Here is an 18872-nt window from a genome sequence, read left to right on the forward strand (position 1 = left end):
AATAAATCGAGATGTATTTTCGTCTCCCCTCTGAAACTAAACATCTGTCAAAATATGGACACGTGCTGTCGGCAAATGTTTTTTTTTTACTTATCATATCTGTCATCTGTGAAAGATTAGTAATTAAACAGCTGAGCCATTAGTGCTATATTATGTTATACTAGCTGTTGCCCGCGACCTCGTCCGCGTTAACATTGTATAATAAAAAAGATGGATATTCCCAATTAAACAGCTGAGCCATTAGTGCTATATTATGTTATACTAGCTGTTGCCCACGACTCCGTCCGCGTTAACATAGTATAATAAAAAAGATGGATATTCCCCTTTTTGTGTTTCATTATACAAAGAGTAAAAACGGCACCTTATTTATAATATTATTAAGCAAATGTCAAACGCTTACACTTTCATGTTTCTAACTTAAGAAATGAAGGACTTTCATTCAAGTTTTCAACCCTAATTTCACCCCCTTAGGGGTAGAATTTCCAGAAACGCTTCAATACGTATCCATTAATTATAATATAACGTATTCGAGGGTAAATTTTCCAAAATTCCTTCCTTAGTGCTCCTTCCTTAATCCTATTCACGAAATTTTGTGGCTGTAACTTTAATAGTTTTTTGCTCAGCGATGATGAATCAGTCGGTCAGGACATGTTATTTTATAAGTATAGATAAAAACGATTATTGTGACTTGTGAGTTAATCTTAAGAGATAGACATGTACTATCACGGACATTTTTTAGATCATTTAAAGAGCAATAATTCTTTCATACATATTTTTTGGGTATCTTGGACCGTTTTTGCAGCGCACCAACGAAAGCTCTCAAAGATGAATAAAGTTCCCAGCTTTTTTCCACATTTTCCTCTGTTTCGTCGCTCCTAAAAGTCACAGCGTGATGTTATATTAGCCTATAGCCTTCCTCGACAAATGGGCTATCTAAGGCCCGTATTTTTAGTCAGTACTTAAGTACTGACTAAAAAAATACTAATTAATAATAATATATAAATTAAGAAGCGCCTCGGCCTCAAGGCGCGGTTCGCCTCTGTGATTGGTCCAAATTTTGACAGCCAACCAATCACAGAGCCTGAAACGTTCCTTGAGGCCGAGGCGTTTCTTAAGTACTGACCAAAAATACGGGCCTTAGTGTCTAAACACACTAGGCCGAAGTTACGCGGCGGAAATTCCGCATGATTACGCCCGCAATGTCAAACGCATACAATATACAGACCGAACGCGACGGAATAGTGTGTCATCGGTTATTTTAAATACATGCGGGCGTAATCATGCGGAATTTCCGCCGCGTAACTTCGGCCTAGTGTGTTAAGACACTAACACTGAAAGAATTTTTCAAATCGGACCCTGAGATTAGCGTGTTTGAACGCGCTAATCTCAGGAACAAACAAACTCTTTTTTTTTTTTTTTTTTTTTTTATGAATTAAGGGGGCAAACGAGCAAACGGGTCACCTGATGGAAAGCAACTTCCGTCGCCCATGGACACTCGCAGCATCAGAAGAGCTGCGGGTGCGTTGCCGGCCTTTTAAGAGGGAATAGGGTAATAGGGGAGGGTAGGGATGGGAAGGGGAGGGAATAGGGGAGGGTAGGGATGGGAAGGGGAGGGAATAGGGGAGGGTAGGAAAGGAAATAGGGTAGGGGATTGGGCCTCCGGTAAACTCACTCACTCGGCGAAACACAGCGCAAGCGCTGTTTCACGCCGGTTTTCTGTGAGAACGTGGTATTTCTCCGGTCGAGCCGGCCCATTCGTGCCGAAGCATGGCTCTCCCACGTATAAACTCTTTAGAATTATAATATTAGTTAGTATAGATAATGCGCTATGAACTTCATTATTTATTAAGCTGGGTTCCTGTGGGTAATAGACAAAATATTGTTGCAATTTAAGCATAATATTATTAAGGTGACGCCTTGATAATTTGACTGCAGCGATTTTTCTCAACAATCGTTAAACAGACTATTTTTAGGGTTCCGTAGCCAAATGGCAAAAAACGGAACCCTTATTTAATTAGTATGTCATGTGAAACTACGTTTTTCGAAATAAAAACTTTTCTATGTCTTTACATATTATCATTTCATATAAATTGGTTCACCGGTTTTATAACCGAGAAGAGGCAACTGGCAGATTTCGCATTTATAATCTTATTAAATTAGGGCGTATTCTCAAGAACTTGCGTATTTGCTTTAAAACTCATTTTCCTAAAAAAACCCTTCAATACTGAACTCTATAAAATTAAATTAAGAAATTTAAAAAAACCCCCGCCAAACAACTTTAAAAAGTAATGAAATAATACTGACTTTAAGTTTAAATAATTCCTAAGTGTAAAGTGATATTTTAGTCCATAATTGTTGTCACGGTGTGTCGGGGGACCGCCAACAGTCTTTTGCATTTTGTATCGCCATGTCACTGATTGTCTCAATTCGGTTCGCTGAAAACTGACCCTTAAACTATAATATTATGTGAAATCAAATATCTACATTAGCGGTCCCCCGACACACCTTGACAACAATTATGGACTAAAATATCACTTTACACTTAGGAATTATTTAAACTTAAAGTCAGTAAAATATAATAATATTTCATTACTTTTTAAAGTTGTTTGGCGGGGGTTTTTTAAATTTCTTAATTTAATTTTATTTCATGCTTTTTAAACTTGTGTTGGTTATAGTGCAGAATAATTCCTATCAACAGAATCATATTATATCCCAATGAATACCATCTAGGAATGTCCTTTTGGATGAGGCCGTCAATATGAGGCCAAACATGAAATTATTGAAACCTCCACTTTGGGTTCATATGGAGCTCGACTCCTATAGAATCCAGGTGATGCTGCAGCAGCAGCATGCAAAAAATTGTTGGTTATCTATGTCTTACTAGTTGTCGCAATCAAAATGAGCCCAAACACGAAACCATTGCTCTAAGTTGGTGAGGAGTTGGGTATCCTATTGATTACCAGGTGATGCTGCAGCACCAGGTCAACTTTCCATTAATCTGTAAATATCCATAAATGTCACGAACTAGAATGCAATAAAGCCCACCAAACGACTGCAAGTTGCTAATCGGCCCTTCAGGAACCAGATGAACCGCGATTTTTCAGCACGGAGCTGGCTGATGATGATGAACTATAGCTAAGAACACTCTCAATTAAGTCAGCTTTTAAACAAAAAAAACTAGATCAAAATCGGTCCACCCGTTTGGATGCTACGATGCCACAGACAGACAGACAGACAGACAGACAGACAGACAGACCGACAGACAGACACGTCAAACTTATAACACCCCTCTTTTTTGTCGGGGGTTAAAAATGCATAGCTCGACTGCATCGACAGAGTTTATGAACTTTTAGCACTTGAATGGTTTCGTGACGAAGCTCTAAGTTGTTAATTCTCCAGCGATGGAACTTTTCCAGCTGATGGGCTTTTACATACTTACATACTTTATAGTGCAGACGACATAATAGCTAAGTTTGAGCTCTTTTTCTTGGCTTCATTTCGGCTCTTTAGCTTGACACATTTAACATAATGCAGCCTCAGAGACGTTGGCTCATGATACATGATAGACAAATGTACAAGCGATTTCGAACGTTTATAGCCAATCGACGTCGATCGTACATATGCTGTACACTCTAGAGCAGTAATTCCCAAAGTGGTCCAAGTGGACATCCAAGGGTCTACGCGAGACTTGATGGGGGTCTATGTATGGCCTTACAAAAATGGGGGTCCACAATCGTACGTACCTACGTATTGGTTTTGAAGGGTGGGGCGTGTTACTCCCCGGATCCACCAAAATTATGGAAGTGACCTACGAAACAAAGGAGTTTGGGAACCTCTGCTCTAGAGTCTAGCCAGCTTCGTAATATTTGTGGCAATCTTGGTTATCCAACATGAAGATGGCAATAAGAATTTGGGTAGTTTAACGAAAAACTATAGAGTGTGAAACTAACCCAAAAAATATGTTACAGACATCGAAGCAAACAAAAATCGGTGCCGTACATGAATCAGCCCTACATGACTAACGTTCGTTCCATTCTAAATTTGAAAAATCTGACTAACGATTATCTTATCTGCTATGATTATAACCTATCAGAGAAGCTGATAGAGGGATCACTAGGATAATTAAGTAATATTATTTCTCCCTCTGTTAGGATAATATGTTACGTTCTCTGTTCTCATTTCTCGAATCCATACTTAATATTGTAAATGCGAAAGTGTGCCTGTCTATAATATTCTCCTATTGTTCTGTCTGTCTGTTACCTCTTCACGCCCTGTCAACCGATTTCGCTGTAATTTGGTGTAGATAGGTATACTTTAGTTCCCGGGAAAGGATATAGGATATTATTATCCCGGAATTTACGGTTCTCGCGCGATAAACTTTCGGTGAAACGGAGTTGCGGGCGTCATCTAGTATTATTATTTACCTATTATATTGCTATTGACTATCGAGATTCCACGGCCACGGGTACGCTATGGAACTTGGGAGCAATTAACGAAATTCTTCGAGTTCTGAAATATTTTTTTAATATTGGAAGGAAGAGTTTGCTTAGAGATTAGATTGTTCAGGTTAAATGTTAGCTTACATTGAAAGCCACAATGATAGCTCGTGTTGTATGGACCCGTTGTGGGTTTGTGGTTGCATTCTGTGGTTGTGCTTAATTATGAAGTGTGGCACGGGTTCGAAATGTACGGTTCCCACGCGATAAACGAATTTTTGCGCAACGGAGTTGCGGGCGTCATCTAGTTAATATTAATCGTCTATCACTATTAAGTGTTTACTAATCGCGGTCGTGCACGCGAAAATCCAATTCGTGTTTTTATAAACGTTGCGATAATCCACCAGGCATTAATATTGGCGACAAAAACTAATATAGTATAAGGGGTAAACACATTTTTGGTTCGCCTATCCGGATTCAAGAGTTAGGACAAAACATTAAAAATGTACATAATATATATCTAATGTTTTGGTTTGCATTTCACTGTTCAATTCAAAATAATAAATTCAGTGTCAAATAATTTTGTGATGTGAGGAATCAGTTTTTTTATGGTTGGCAATAGTTACCATCATTTGCCGCTAGGCTGGACTGTTTAGATAGAACCAAATTAGATAACTGGGTCCATCTCCAACAGCTACATTAATGTCTTTGCAATTGAATGTGGTTGCACGTTCCATACATTTTAGCCCACTATCCTTTGGAACTTTATTTTCTTCCAGCCTCCAGGGTCTAGTAACGTAAACTAGCTCACCTACCACTCGAAACACTGTGTTACTACATGAACTAAAAAAAGTGCTTACTCGATAAGATGATAACATTGATATATTGGAGAGTCATCGACATCAAGACGTGTAAGCTACAATTTGTAATAAGTACATGTAACTCGACTTAGGCTAATGTAGACCAAAAATTGTCAAGCAATTTCTTACAATTTGACATTTGTGCAGATGCTCCCTTAAAATATTTGACGGAGAATGAGACAGGAAAGAATCCATGTAGCTGTTCTTGTCTGTCAAATGGCTCTTTCTTCGTGTATAAGAGCCGACGGAGGAGTCGGCAACATAAAGTTAACCCTAAACTTTAATAATTATTATCAGTACAGAAGAAGCTGTGAATGTGTTTTATCAGGCAGATCTTAAGGCTAGGTTTGGTCGATGTTTGAGAGTAACAGAAAATCGATGGAGACAAGATGGACGTTGGACAATTGGCAGTATTAGATACAACCATGTCCAAAATGTTTAGATTCTGTAGACCACATTACAGCTGGGTCTATTTACAGGGGGTGATATAGTATTATCTGTAGACAGCTTTGTCGATTTTTTAAGTTTATCGAATATAGAGCAGGCGCTGGGTGGAGTTGAATATGCAAAATGTGAGGACCGCATACTGTGAATGGAGTTTAACTCAGAAAAGCTTGCGCTGAATGTTGTCAAGTGTTATATTGGTCCATTTTTTTCATATTGAATGTCAAATTATTTTGACCAGGTCGTACTTATATTGGCAAAAGCCAAAATGTAATAGGACCTTAAAGATTTATTCAGTAATGATTCACCGCATCATTGCACCTACTCGCTGTGCAACATTACCAAATTATACTCGACGCGGTTCAATACACCCGGTTTGCCCTACTGGCATCGATCAACGAAATTATTGACATATTAATATTATAATATTATGGTTGTATCAAGGATTAGAAAACTAGAGCGCGTAAATTTAAAAAAAAAGGGCCAGACGTATAATAAATACCATAAATGTCGCATAATCCTGTATCGCGCTATCGCAGTGTCTGACGCGAAATTCCCGCGTACATTCCCACTGAACATCTAATCCGTGACATATTATACTACATGAACTTTAGCTTAATTAATAAGACGTAGTTTTAATTAATGAATTAATTTTTTTATTTATAGCAGGCTATGCAGGCAGGCAGGCAGGCCCAAACAATATATACCTTAATGACTAACATACATATAAATTATATACACTTAATAACTACACTTTATCACGAGTTATCGGCGACGTGACGCGCGCTTCATTCCGGAGTCTTCCCCGGAACCTTCGGTAGACCACATAAGTCGGCCAGAATTCCTCTGCTTCAAAGGTCGACAGAAGATGCGCCGGTACTCTCACCACAAAGGAACTGAAGTTGACCTTGTGGCGAGACTGCAGACGTTCGACCCTCAAGTGGAGGGATGTCTTCTTAGTGATGTAGTTGACGACGTCCTCGACCTCCATGGACCAGTGCAGGCGAGATATGTACAGGGGCGTCGCGGGGACCTCGCTCCGCAGACGCAGCTCAGGTACATAGGGCGCGGTGCCGCGATGGTTGCGGGCGGCGGGCTTCTTCTTCCTCCTCTTAATATGTCGAAGTCGAGAAGAGAATATGTGAAGAAGATTCGCGACGCTGCTCGAAGAGCATATTAGCATATAATATTATGACCGATATAATATTCTGGGTATCTTCGTTGTAAAAATCTGTACCTAAGTGTGTTTTTAAAGATCACTAAAAATAAAAGAAAATGCTAAAGAGTATTAATAACTGATATTTAAAGATTTCACTCCTCAACAACGTCTGAGTGTGAGGTGACGCCTTGATAATTTGGCTGCAGCGATATCGATTTTGCTCAACAATGACTAAAGATAAGAAATTAAAGTTCATTGTCAGTATTCATCATGTCCTTATCTTTGAATTACCCATAGCATAACACGATTGGTCAACTTTTATAACACAAAAAAGACCTCTATAAAAACAGGGATTCTAATTTTGCCAACAGAGGAGAGTGATTTAAGCTTCCAGTACATAGATTAGTTCAAGCATATAATTTGCCCACAGCGTATATGAAATATATTTATGGTTTTTAAATTACGCGACAAAAACCATTTTGTCGCTTACGCCCTTTCCATTTCTTGCTGTTCCATTTCTTGTTTTGAAAATAAGCGATCTAAAACATATCCAAAACGATTTTTTACTTTAACGCGGCGTCACCTTAATTTCAATCGACTCAAAGGATGTGTCCATACTACATGCCTACATGGTAATTTACTAGCTCTCAGGTCTCAATCAATTTGAGCTAAGTCTGGCTATACGGGCGGATGTACTTAGATTTACTTGCAGGCCCGGAAATGATCAAAATATCTGAATGTATTAACATCAAAACAATTATAGATTCAGTATAATTTGAACGTAATTATTATAACTAGAGATCGCCCAATGGTCGAAATTCGTACTTCAACGACATTAGGACTAGGTTTTATTATTCGTAGGACCACTACCTATATTTTGTAAAAAATATTGACTTTATCATTTTTTTTTTCAACTCTTGTCTCTGGGACTCAGCTGATCTCAGACTGGCCGTGTAAGCATTGTCTACACTTAAGATTAATTTAAATATGGTTTTTTCTCGTTTTCGCAAACTCCGGGCTTATAAAGACCCCACGCGACCAACCGAGGGTTAATAATTACTGAGTATTATTGAATATTTAATAACATTATGTATCAATTATACGTGGGAGAGCCATGCTTCGGCACGAATGGGCCGGCTCGACCGGAGAAATACCACGTTCTCACAGAAAACCGGCGTGAAACAGCGCTTGCGCTGTGTTTCGCCGAGTGAGTGAGTTTACCGGAGGCCCAATCCCCTACCCTATTCCCTTCCCTACCCTCCCCTATTCCCTTCCCTTCCCATCCTTACCTTCCCCTATTACCCTGTTCCCTCTTAAAAGGCCGGCAACGCACTTGCAGCTCTTCTGATGCTGCGAGTGTCCATGGGCGACGGAAGTTGCTTTCCATCAGGTGACCCGTTAGCTCGTTTGCCCCCTTATTTCATTAAAAAAAAATGTTTATCATAATATGATTGATAACGGATGTTTTTGGTAATTAGATTGCACTCTACCATTGCACTCAATTCGTCGCGCCGAAATTTGCTCATCGCGTTATTAACGTTTTCGGGATGAATCTAGATTATATCCTTTCCCAAAACTCGAAGTAGTATAGTTTACAATCGGCTCAGCGGCTAAACGGCTAAACTCAAAAGAGGTGAAAACAGCTGCCGACAAACAGGCAGTTTGCATCCATACCGATATATTCTGTGTCCATACTCTTTTAGGGCCTGTTTCACCACTTTCTGATAAAGTGGCAAATAGGCTATTCACAACTTTTTGACAGATTCTCCATACTTTAAATGTCAAGTTAAGAGGTGGATAGCCTATCCGGCACTTATCAGGAAGTGGTGCGAAAAAAATTATAAATGCGAAAGTGTGTCTGTCTGTCTGTCCGTCTGTCTGTCACCTCTTCATGCCCAAACCGCTGAACCGATTTTGCCGAAATTTGGCACGGAGATACTTTGAGTCCCGGGAAAGGACATAATTAGGACACTTTTTATTCTGGAAAAATGTACGGTTCCCGCGCGATAAACGAGTTTTGGCGCAACGGAGTTGCAGGCGTCATCTAGTATAATATTATAAATGCGATGTGTCTATCTGTCTGTTACCTCTTCACGCCCTAACCGCTGAACCGATTTTGCTGAAATTTGGTATGGACATGGGATTCTCTTTATCTAATATCTTCATGGGATGATGTCATCTAGTCTATAATATAACATGTATACTCAATAATTTCCATATACTCGATATTTCTATTAGCGGCGCGATGGAGCTTCCTTCCTCCTTCGCCGGGGCCGCCCCAGTTTGGTGGACTTCCGGACCCCGGACATCAGAGCACTTCCGCTTCATTACGTCACTATCAATAAGTTTCGATGAGTAATTTTACAGTCGCCTCCTAGACTATAATTATAGAACAAAATTATTTAAATTAGATTAATTGCGATGTGGTTAATTTTTTTATGTTACTGGACAGTCTTTTTATTATGGTACTGGACTCTGGAGATTATGGATTGTAATTTGTAGACTCTAGAATGGGTCAGTAAAGGACAGTTTTTAGCTGAGATTCCAAAAGGAGGTTATTATTATATTTAGGTCTCTGTGAATAGATTTTTGTTTCAACGACTGATAGATCCTTCTGGAAATCTAAAGCCGTTTTAATCGTTTATTTTGCTGGTTCTCTACATCGTGAAGTATTGAGTAGAACGAAACGTCTTCTTACTGTTTTGGACATTTTCTGTTAGTTTAACTCTAGGTTTAACTTAACTAACTTCGTCATAATTCATCAATGAGTGAAGTAACAGTTATAGACGTGATTCACATTGCGTGGAAGCTGCTGGGCTGTGTTTGCACAATCGGCGGATTTAGACTTGGTGTTGGACGCCTGCCAAAGGACTCAGGATATCTGCATGATGAGCATCGCTGAGCGTTTACCAAGGTATTAACTGTCTGAATTGATATTGTAGCCTTGAAGATAAAACAATAGCAGGTATTTCTTGCTGAGAAATGCCATGATAATGCCAGAACTGAAAGATGTAATTGTAAGTATTATGATAGTTGTGAGAAGGATAGGACACTTTTTTTTTTAATGAATTAAGGGGGCAAACGAGCAAACGGGTCATCTGCTGGAAAGCAACTTCCGTCGCCCATGGACACTCGCAGCATCAGAAGAGCTGCAAGTGCGTTGCCGGCCTTTTAAGAGGGAATAGGGTAATAGTTGAGGGTAGGGAAGGGAAGGGAATAGAGGAGGGTAGGGATGGGAATAGGGTAGGGCATTGGGCCTCCGGTAAACTCACTCACTCGGCGAAACACAGCGCAAGCGCTGTTTCACGCTGGTTTTCTGTGAGAACATGGTATTTCTCCGGTCGAGCCGGCCCATTCGTGCCGAAGCACGGCTCCCCCACTATTTATAATAATGTTGTTGCGAAAATTCGAGTATAATAATATAATGTTGCGAAAACATCAGATTGCTTACCAGTTACCACCATGGGCGGAAAACTTCTCCGAGAAGAGGATTCTGATATTAGAAGCTAAACTATTGTTTCTAAGCCCACATGTCCCAGACTTATCTTTATCTAAATATCATGTTTGTTTTTACAAAATTAAAGATGGAAAAAAAAAAGATAATTGACCCGCGACTCATGGGTCATGATAAACTCTGACCCAGACTGGCGAAGTTTATGTCAGCTTGTAAGCAGTGCTTAACCTTAAAGTTTCGCTAAAGGCTGACCTCGTTTCATCGCAGATATCTGCCCGTGAACTTGCGGAGCGCAGGGCACTGACCTACCGAATTCCCTTCGTGTCTCGCTATATTTAGCCCGCAGTTTGGGAGTGCATTAGCCGATTGCTTCGGTCCCCTGTCATTAATTAGCGGCTAAACAAATTGTTGCGTAGACATTTGAGATGGAATTTTTTGAATTTTGAGTTTTCGAATGTTCCATAAATTTGAGTTTTGTTTTTTATGTTGTATAACATTAAATTGGACGCTGTTAAGCATTCGTGTACTAACCCACCTAAAAATTACGCATTGAGTTACGAATGCAATTATGTTCTTTATATGATTTAGAACAAGACTTCATTCAAAATTTAACAACAAAAAAAATGTGGGATAGGACACTAATGTTTAACAGCGACCAATTAATATGCTATGGCATAATAAGTGCTAAGCTAATGTAGGTACCTATCAGTTGAATTGTACGTGATATTATGTAGTTGCCTATTACATTTAAATAATATGTAATCATTTAGCTATATATTAATATATAATATAATATAATGCTTTAAAATTTGCCTCGTGTTTCGCAACAGTTCATTGGTTTTTGCACTAATTCATGCTAAAACGTGCTATGATTAACACATGTGTTAAATTATAAATTTTTCGCTGACAAGTATTAAAATGAAACAATACTTAGGCATACCGAGTGTGGAGAATTATGTACAGAGTTCATTTATTATTTTAGAGGCTACTCAGGTTAAGACAAAGAGATATAGGTAAGTACTTGAAATAAATAATTACCGTACTAGTCAACCGCTTCTTAATCACAGTTCGAGTAACATTGGCTATGTGTTCGATGAGGTAAAATTTCTTAAACTATAAAGGCTTGCATTGTTTAAATCCCCTTGGTAGAATGAAGGACAATACGTGATTTGGAAATTTCCTAAATGGTGTTTTAATATGTATGTTAGGTGAGGACTGAGGGTATTGTTTATTTTAAAGAAAAACTCAGGATATAGAACGGCCGCACCACAGAAAATTGTTCTTACAAGGAAATTAATGACAGGTTCTTCATAATATAGACTCAAAATATTACGTCGAAAGGGCCCAAATAACCTTTTTGAGGTTGGTCATTTTGGGAAACAAAATTTCAAATGACGATGCTTTTTGATTCAACATGTACGTCTGTTTTCTTCCAACAACCACCTAGGTGGTACGCGACAATGATGTCTACTATGCTAAACATCTCTAATAGCCTCATAATTAAAGGACATGTTACATGGAATACGGAAAACAGTACAAATTACGACATAGCGCTTTGTAAAAACAAGATGCAAGTGGCTGGCTCTGGCTTGAAAAGGGAAAACCACTTGAGGTATGTCAAGGCCCTTAGGTCATTTTGACTTCAAATATTCCTATGTCCAAGGGTTTTATATACTCAAGGTATGGCGCGGACGCGACGTTTGGCAGAAAAAAATGCCATGTCACAAATGAGTTTCTAAACACAGTACTTAGGTACCTATATTAGCCAATATGGTTTAACCATAGAGTAATAAATGGCTGGTCTCTGCCAATGCTTAGTGCTTTCTGTTTTGGTGGCTTTATCTCGTCAAATTGCGCTATCTATAGTCTGTCAAAAAAGTAAAGAAATTAAAAAGTGGCAACATCGTGTCATCCCTTTCAAATCAATCTAAGAAAAAAAGGGATGACACTACTATGTTGCCACTTTTTAATTTCTTCACTTTCTTGGCGCACTATATTTCTATGATTACAGAATACAGGTACAGTTCCTGAACAGCTATCCGGGTCCTGTAAAATAATCACGGACGGTCACCAGAGTTGGACTTTTCAAACGCGTTCAGTTTTTGCGTGCAATTATTCTCTCGTCGTAAGTCGTAAGGACAATCGTTTTGTTTTTTTGACGTGCGAACTAAACTGGATCGTGATTGGAATTACATCATCATCATCATCACTGCAAGTAGCTTGATTTTACTAGTTCACCTCGTTCCGAATGGGCTTTTCAAGTAAGTAACATAATAATTTTATTATGTAAGTGCCGTCTCCGTTAAAAATCCTTCGCAAATGAAGAACCTAAGTCACAGAATATATATCCTAAGCGCCTTCTCCCATCTTCGTTAAAAACATCCGCAAAAACAGTTAAACGTTGTTATAAATAAGTCATTGCTTATATTTTAAAGGATATACTATAGAGTATTATATTATGTGTAGAAAAGCTAACTTGTTAACAACATACATACATCCTGCTTGTACCGCGCAGGATAGATTTTTTTTAACTCTAAAGTAAATTTTCAAGGTGAAGAATCAAGAACAAGGGCGGATCCAGGGGGGGGGGGGGGTAATGGGGGTCATGACCCCCCTTGGGCTGGGTCCAGGTCCTAGGTGAACCACTTAAAAGTAAAATTGTTAAACATACTGATTTTATATATTATTTTTTATAGATTTCATTTAAGTACTTTCAAATTTAAATTTTTAATTAATTTAATATACCTACCTAATACTTTGATTGACGGCAAACGCATGACTCGGGATCGATGATGACCCCCCCTGGGACCAAAGCTGGATCCGCGCTTGATCAAGAAAGTGTTTTACTAATACCTGAGGGCGAAGACAGAAAATCTGAAACCATCTCCTTGCATGTATGATGTAACATTATAGAGCATAAGTATGCTCTGCATAATGCGACACCGCATAGTATATTAACATAGTATGATGTCACCGCTACTGTAGCTTCAAACAATGTCGTTTTCACATACTATCGTAGTAAGAAACAGTACACCTTGCCTACGTTTAGTGTCAATTTACATCTGTGTTGCCATGTATACCTGCTAAGTATAAATACTGCACATAGTATTGTTAAACATCGCTCATCCATACTTCCATACTAATATTATAAATGCGAAAGTGTGTCTATCTGTCTCTCTGTCTGTTACCTCTTCAGAGTTCACACTTCGCCCATGCAAGCCGCTAAACCGATTTGGCTTTTGGAATTTGGAAGGTAAGGTATAGACTATAGAGATACATAATTTTAGTCCCAGGAAAGGACATAGGATACTTTTTATCTCAAAAAAAATATGGTTTGAGCGCGTTAAAAGAATTTTGGCGCTATATAAATAAAAACTATAATTAAAATATAAAAAACGTCGATGTAAGACTGCCTTCACATTACCAGCAGGCAGCCGCGCGACAGTCGCTCGACAGTCGCGCGGCTCGATACAAACGAGTCGCCGCACTGCTTGCGACGTAATGTGGAGGCAGCCTAATACGCGCATGTTAGAATGTTAGATAATAATAGATAGAGAGTATAAGATTCAAATCCAATGAGCCGTAACGAAATGACTGGTATGAAACATTGAAAATATTTTGTGTAATTATGTTATAACTACCACAGTCCACAGATCAGTGTTGTTATTAAGGAATGGTATCTTTCAAATAAAGATTAACGTTACCAAGTAATCGAGCCACTGAGCAGCCATTCAGCTAAATGGAAGTATCGTCAATGAACGCCCTTAGATATTACTTTGCATCATAAAATCCATTTACCCAATTTTTTATTTTATGTACAACAAAATGTGGCAAGACACTGAGCTGGCAACCCCAGTTTTTCTCTTCCCGTTGCTGTATTCTGTGCCGTTGCTTTGCATGTTAAAAGGCGTTCTTATTAAAATACGAAGTGTCCAACTCAACACAATGATAAGACGTTAAATATATTCAAGAGGAGCGTTGAACGCACATGGAATCATTTCCTGTGCACAAAAATTGTCTGACGGAAATGTCTTCATATTATTTCGCCAAAAACACAGATATAAATCTTTAAGAAGTGATCGAACCGTACCTTTAAAAAAAAGTATCCTATTCTCCTTTCCCGGGAATCTATCTCCATAACCGGTTCAGCGGTTTGTACGTGAAGAGGTAAGTGGTTACATACTACATACAGACACTTTCGCAAATTATAATATTAGACAAGGGCGTCGCCAGCCGATGGCGCAGGGGGGGGGGGGGGGGGGGGGGGTTGAAGTTGACTGTAATGTAATAGGTAACTATTGTAATAGGTAACTATTACAATTCATACTTTTCTCATTCTCTACTAATGAGAAAAGTAGGTATGAATTGTAGGTAAAGTCGACAGCACATGAAGGTTTTCACTTGTACTACGAGCCTTACATCTACAGCGATTGTAAAAACGGTATCTTATAAATACTATATAAATACTAGCTGTCCCGGCAAACGTTGTTATGCCATATATATATTTTTTTGGTATGAAAAATAGATGTTGGCCGATTCTCAGACCTACTCAACATGCTCACAAAATTTCATGAGAATCGGTCAAGCCGTTTCGGAGGAGTATGGCAACGAAAACTGTGACACGAGAATTTTATATATTAGACTAGATGTCCCGCGCGGCTTCGCCCGCGTAAATTAGAAATTTTACAGAATCCGTAGGTACATTTTCCCATAAAAAATATATCCCCCGTTTTTCCCACATTTTCCTGAGTTTCTTCTGTCGTATTAGTCTTAGAGTAATAATATAATATAACCTTCTTGATAAAGATGAGTCTTACTCGATAAATGATCTATCTAACACTGAGATAAGTTTTTAAATCGGACCTGTAGTTTCTGAGATTGACGCGTTCAAGCAAACATACTCTTCAGGTTTATAATATTAGGTAGATATAGATTTTTTTTAATTATCGCTTGACAAACTCGAGTCTCGATCTAAAAGACTATGAAATGGTATAATATGGTAGTGATGATGATGATGATGATGATGAAGAATGTAATTTGCATAGTAGCATATGCTTTCTGTTCTTAAAACAACGCCGAAACTCCCAAACTTGTATCTATAAAGAATCAGGAGTTCTGTCAGCACCTTCCGAACCACGGTGTACCAGGTATATCTCGGTGCAAAATCTTACTTGTTGGTAGCATATGCTTAGAATACTTCTCACGAAACCGAAGTCACCATATGTTTCCCTATAAGTTTTGAGGAGTTCCCTCGATTACTTATGGATCCTTCATCAGATCACCACTTTTCTGAATATAATACCAAATTGGGATGATACCCTATATACCAAAAGAAAAATTTTGAAAATCGGTTAACAAACGGCGGAGTAATCGTTGAATATAAGAAAACGAACATAACACCTCCCCCATTTTGAAAGTCGGTTAAAATTGTAGCCTATGTGTTATTTATTTAATACTATTGTGTTTATTTATGTACTATGTATTTTGAGACTATGCAATTTTGTCGCGTTCGCGATTCACTTTCACTTTTGTTGAGTTTCAGAACGCGATATTAGGTCCTCCAACGCGCACGCGAATTTGAACTTTATGCAGCGGTAATAAATTACAAATTGACTCTCCATTTTATTTAGAAAACGTTTGTATGGGAAATAGAAAAATGCTGTTTTGAGGATTTTCCCGGCAATTATTCGAATTTTTCTCACCTTTTAAACCTTCCCTAGACCTCCACGAATAATTCAAGACCAAGATAAGATAAATCCGTTCAGCCGTTCTCGAGTTTTAGCGAGACTAACGAACAGCAATTGATTTTTATATATATAGATATATTCTGTGACAGTACAGAGTCCAATGTGTAAGGCTACGAGCACGAGCTCTTGACTATGCAATAAAAAACTTGTAAATAAGTTATAATAACATTGTATTTTTTTTAATTACTTATCAGATTTTAATTTATAGTGGTCGTTGTTTGCATTATATTTGGCAACTTTTTTAGAATCTCTAGCGGGGGGCAGCTGCCCCTCTTTGCCCCCCCTTGGCGACGCCCTTGATATAAGATGATACGCAAATATTCTAAAAATTGGTAGTAGAATGTAGATATTTCATCAAAGGTGCTAAATCAGTTCGCCTAAAACAACGCCGAACGCCCCAATCTAACGAATAAGTCCTCGTTTAGTTGGAATGAAAAAAGAAAATTGTTTTTTTTCGTTATTCATGACTCATGAGTCATTCAGAAACGTTCCGAAAATAGTCCGACGAAAAATATTCTCCATGACGAATGCGGAGCCCTTTATGCAAGGGCTGCGCGCGCGGGCGACTTTGTGTTGCACTAGTGACTAGATTATGCCCGCAACTCCGTTGCTCCTAAATTCGTTTATTTCGTGGGATCCGTACTTCTGCGTTACAAAAACGATATTATGTCCTTTCGCGGAACTTGAAGTATCAACAATTACCAATACCATCAAAGTCGGTTCAGTCGGTTTAGTGGCTTAAGTGTGAAGAGGTAACAGACAGACATAATTTCGTATAATAGGTTGGGGAAAAAGTGTGAGATTTTCATCTGTTTTCCTTATTGTTAAAATGAGTGATTCTAATGAATTCGATACATTTTAAAATTTTATTACAAAAAAGGTAGAAATGCAACACAAGCCGCGAAAAAAATGTGTGATATTTATGGACCTAATGCAGTATCTGTGTGAGTAGCGCAAATTTGGTTTTTAAGCCTTTTTTAAATTTTGATATCAAAGATGCACGTCCCTCTGGTCGCCCTGTTACGGACAAAACTGATGCCATTTTTGAAAAAGTGGAGCAAGATCGGCATATTAATAGTTACAATGTAGCTGAGGAACTGGGGATTGACCACAAAACGGTTTTGGCGCATTTGAAAAAAGCTGTTAGTTGTTAGTTTTTACTGACACTCCATATTATGATTTTAATTCATTTTGATTTTTAAATAGAGATCAACAACCAAATCCGGATGTCGTTATTTTTATTATTTTAACTGGCAGTATTTTAGTCGCCAATACAGTTTGTTTTGTATAAATTGCAAATAAGCACGTTAAGTACTGTATGTGCGTTAATGTATGAATTTTAGGGCACGTAAGGTCAACTTCAGACAAAATTGGCAATGTTTTTTTATTATTTTATATTCCCATCAATAATCAGAATAAAAAAGTGGACGACGCGACGCGAAACTGTCGCGGCGACAGTTTAAAATTTGTCGCCCGTTCGCGCTAGCCCTAAGTTGTAAGTCAAACAACTCGTTAATCCTTCCGAGAACACGTGAGCGTACAATAGCGTGCCGTATCTAGCAGGAGACCAGCTTTATATCCTTGTTCATACACCTACATGCTAATTGAAACTTTATGTCCTTTAAATAAGATTCAATTTTAGCTTGAATCTGAGCTTAGCTTTCTCATTTTAATTTGGAATTCCGTACTCATTAACGAGGTTATAAGGTTGAAAATTGCTTGCAGTAACGCTGCAGCTTTTAATAAAGCAACATTATGTAAATAAAACTCTATGCCAAAGACTATATAGTCGATATTATCTGTCCGTGTTGGCGCCAACGTATGTTCCTCGTCAGCCATACTATTTGTAGGACGATAATTAATTTTACCATCAACATTTTTTGGCTTCTATAAACGGATTGGCTTTTTACTACCATGTATGATTTATGGGATTTTTAATAGCTGCTTTCAGTGTAAAATTAATTAATATTCCGTTGTAAACATTAAAAGATGGTAAAAGCTACTTGCAGTGCGTGAAGGGTTTCCTTTCGAGGGCAGATTGCACCCTTAGTGATTAGCAGCGATTTGGTATTATGATGGGGTGGCTTACCCGTCAATCATTTCGGTCTAGGGCGCTTGATGAGATTATACTTGCCTTATCGATTCGTTAATGTTTTAGACAAGAAAAGCTGAAAGGGAAAAGAAAATTAGGTAAAATCGTTTCTTTAACCTTGATCCTTGTAAAGGTAGCACGCAGTCAGAAGTGTTGCCAAATAGGCAATGTCACTTAAGGGCCGGGACACAAAAACACGTCACGATGTCCATCGTAATTTTTACGATGCTCGTCGTAGATTCCCACGACACGACGTCGCATCGTGAAACGAAGCCGCGTCGTATCGTGTTTTTGTGTCCCGGCACAGAATATAATATATTAGTAATACCAAGTCCCGGCCCTTAAGAGCCCATATGACCCTAACTTGACTACATACTTTAACCTAGATCTCAAAATCTGTAAGGTCTAGAAAACTGATTTTTGACACAAGTAACTTCAGTTCATAAAGATTAAATGCTCAAGACGAAAACACGATTACTCAAAAAATGCTCGATAGTTTCTTTTTTACAAAAAACCTTGTTTTAGACACATTTTTGCTTGGATCTTCGAAGTTTGCTGTCTTTTCTTTAATATTTTTTAATATCTAAAAAGGTATTGATAAAACCTAAATTTGCTCAAAACAATTTTTCATAATTATTATAGTTCGTCTTTTATTCAAGTAAAACTAACTCGGCGATGAT

This window comes from Aricia agestis, chromosome 16 (genome assembly GCF_905147365.1).
Source record: "Aricia agestis chromosome 16, ilAriAges1.1, whole genome shotgun sequence".
Classification (NCBI taxonomy): Eukaryota; Metazoa; Arthropoda; class Insecta; order Lepidoptera; family Lycaenidae; genus Aricia; species Aricia agestis.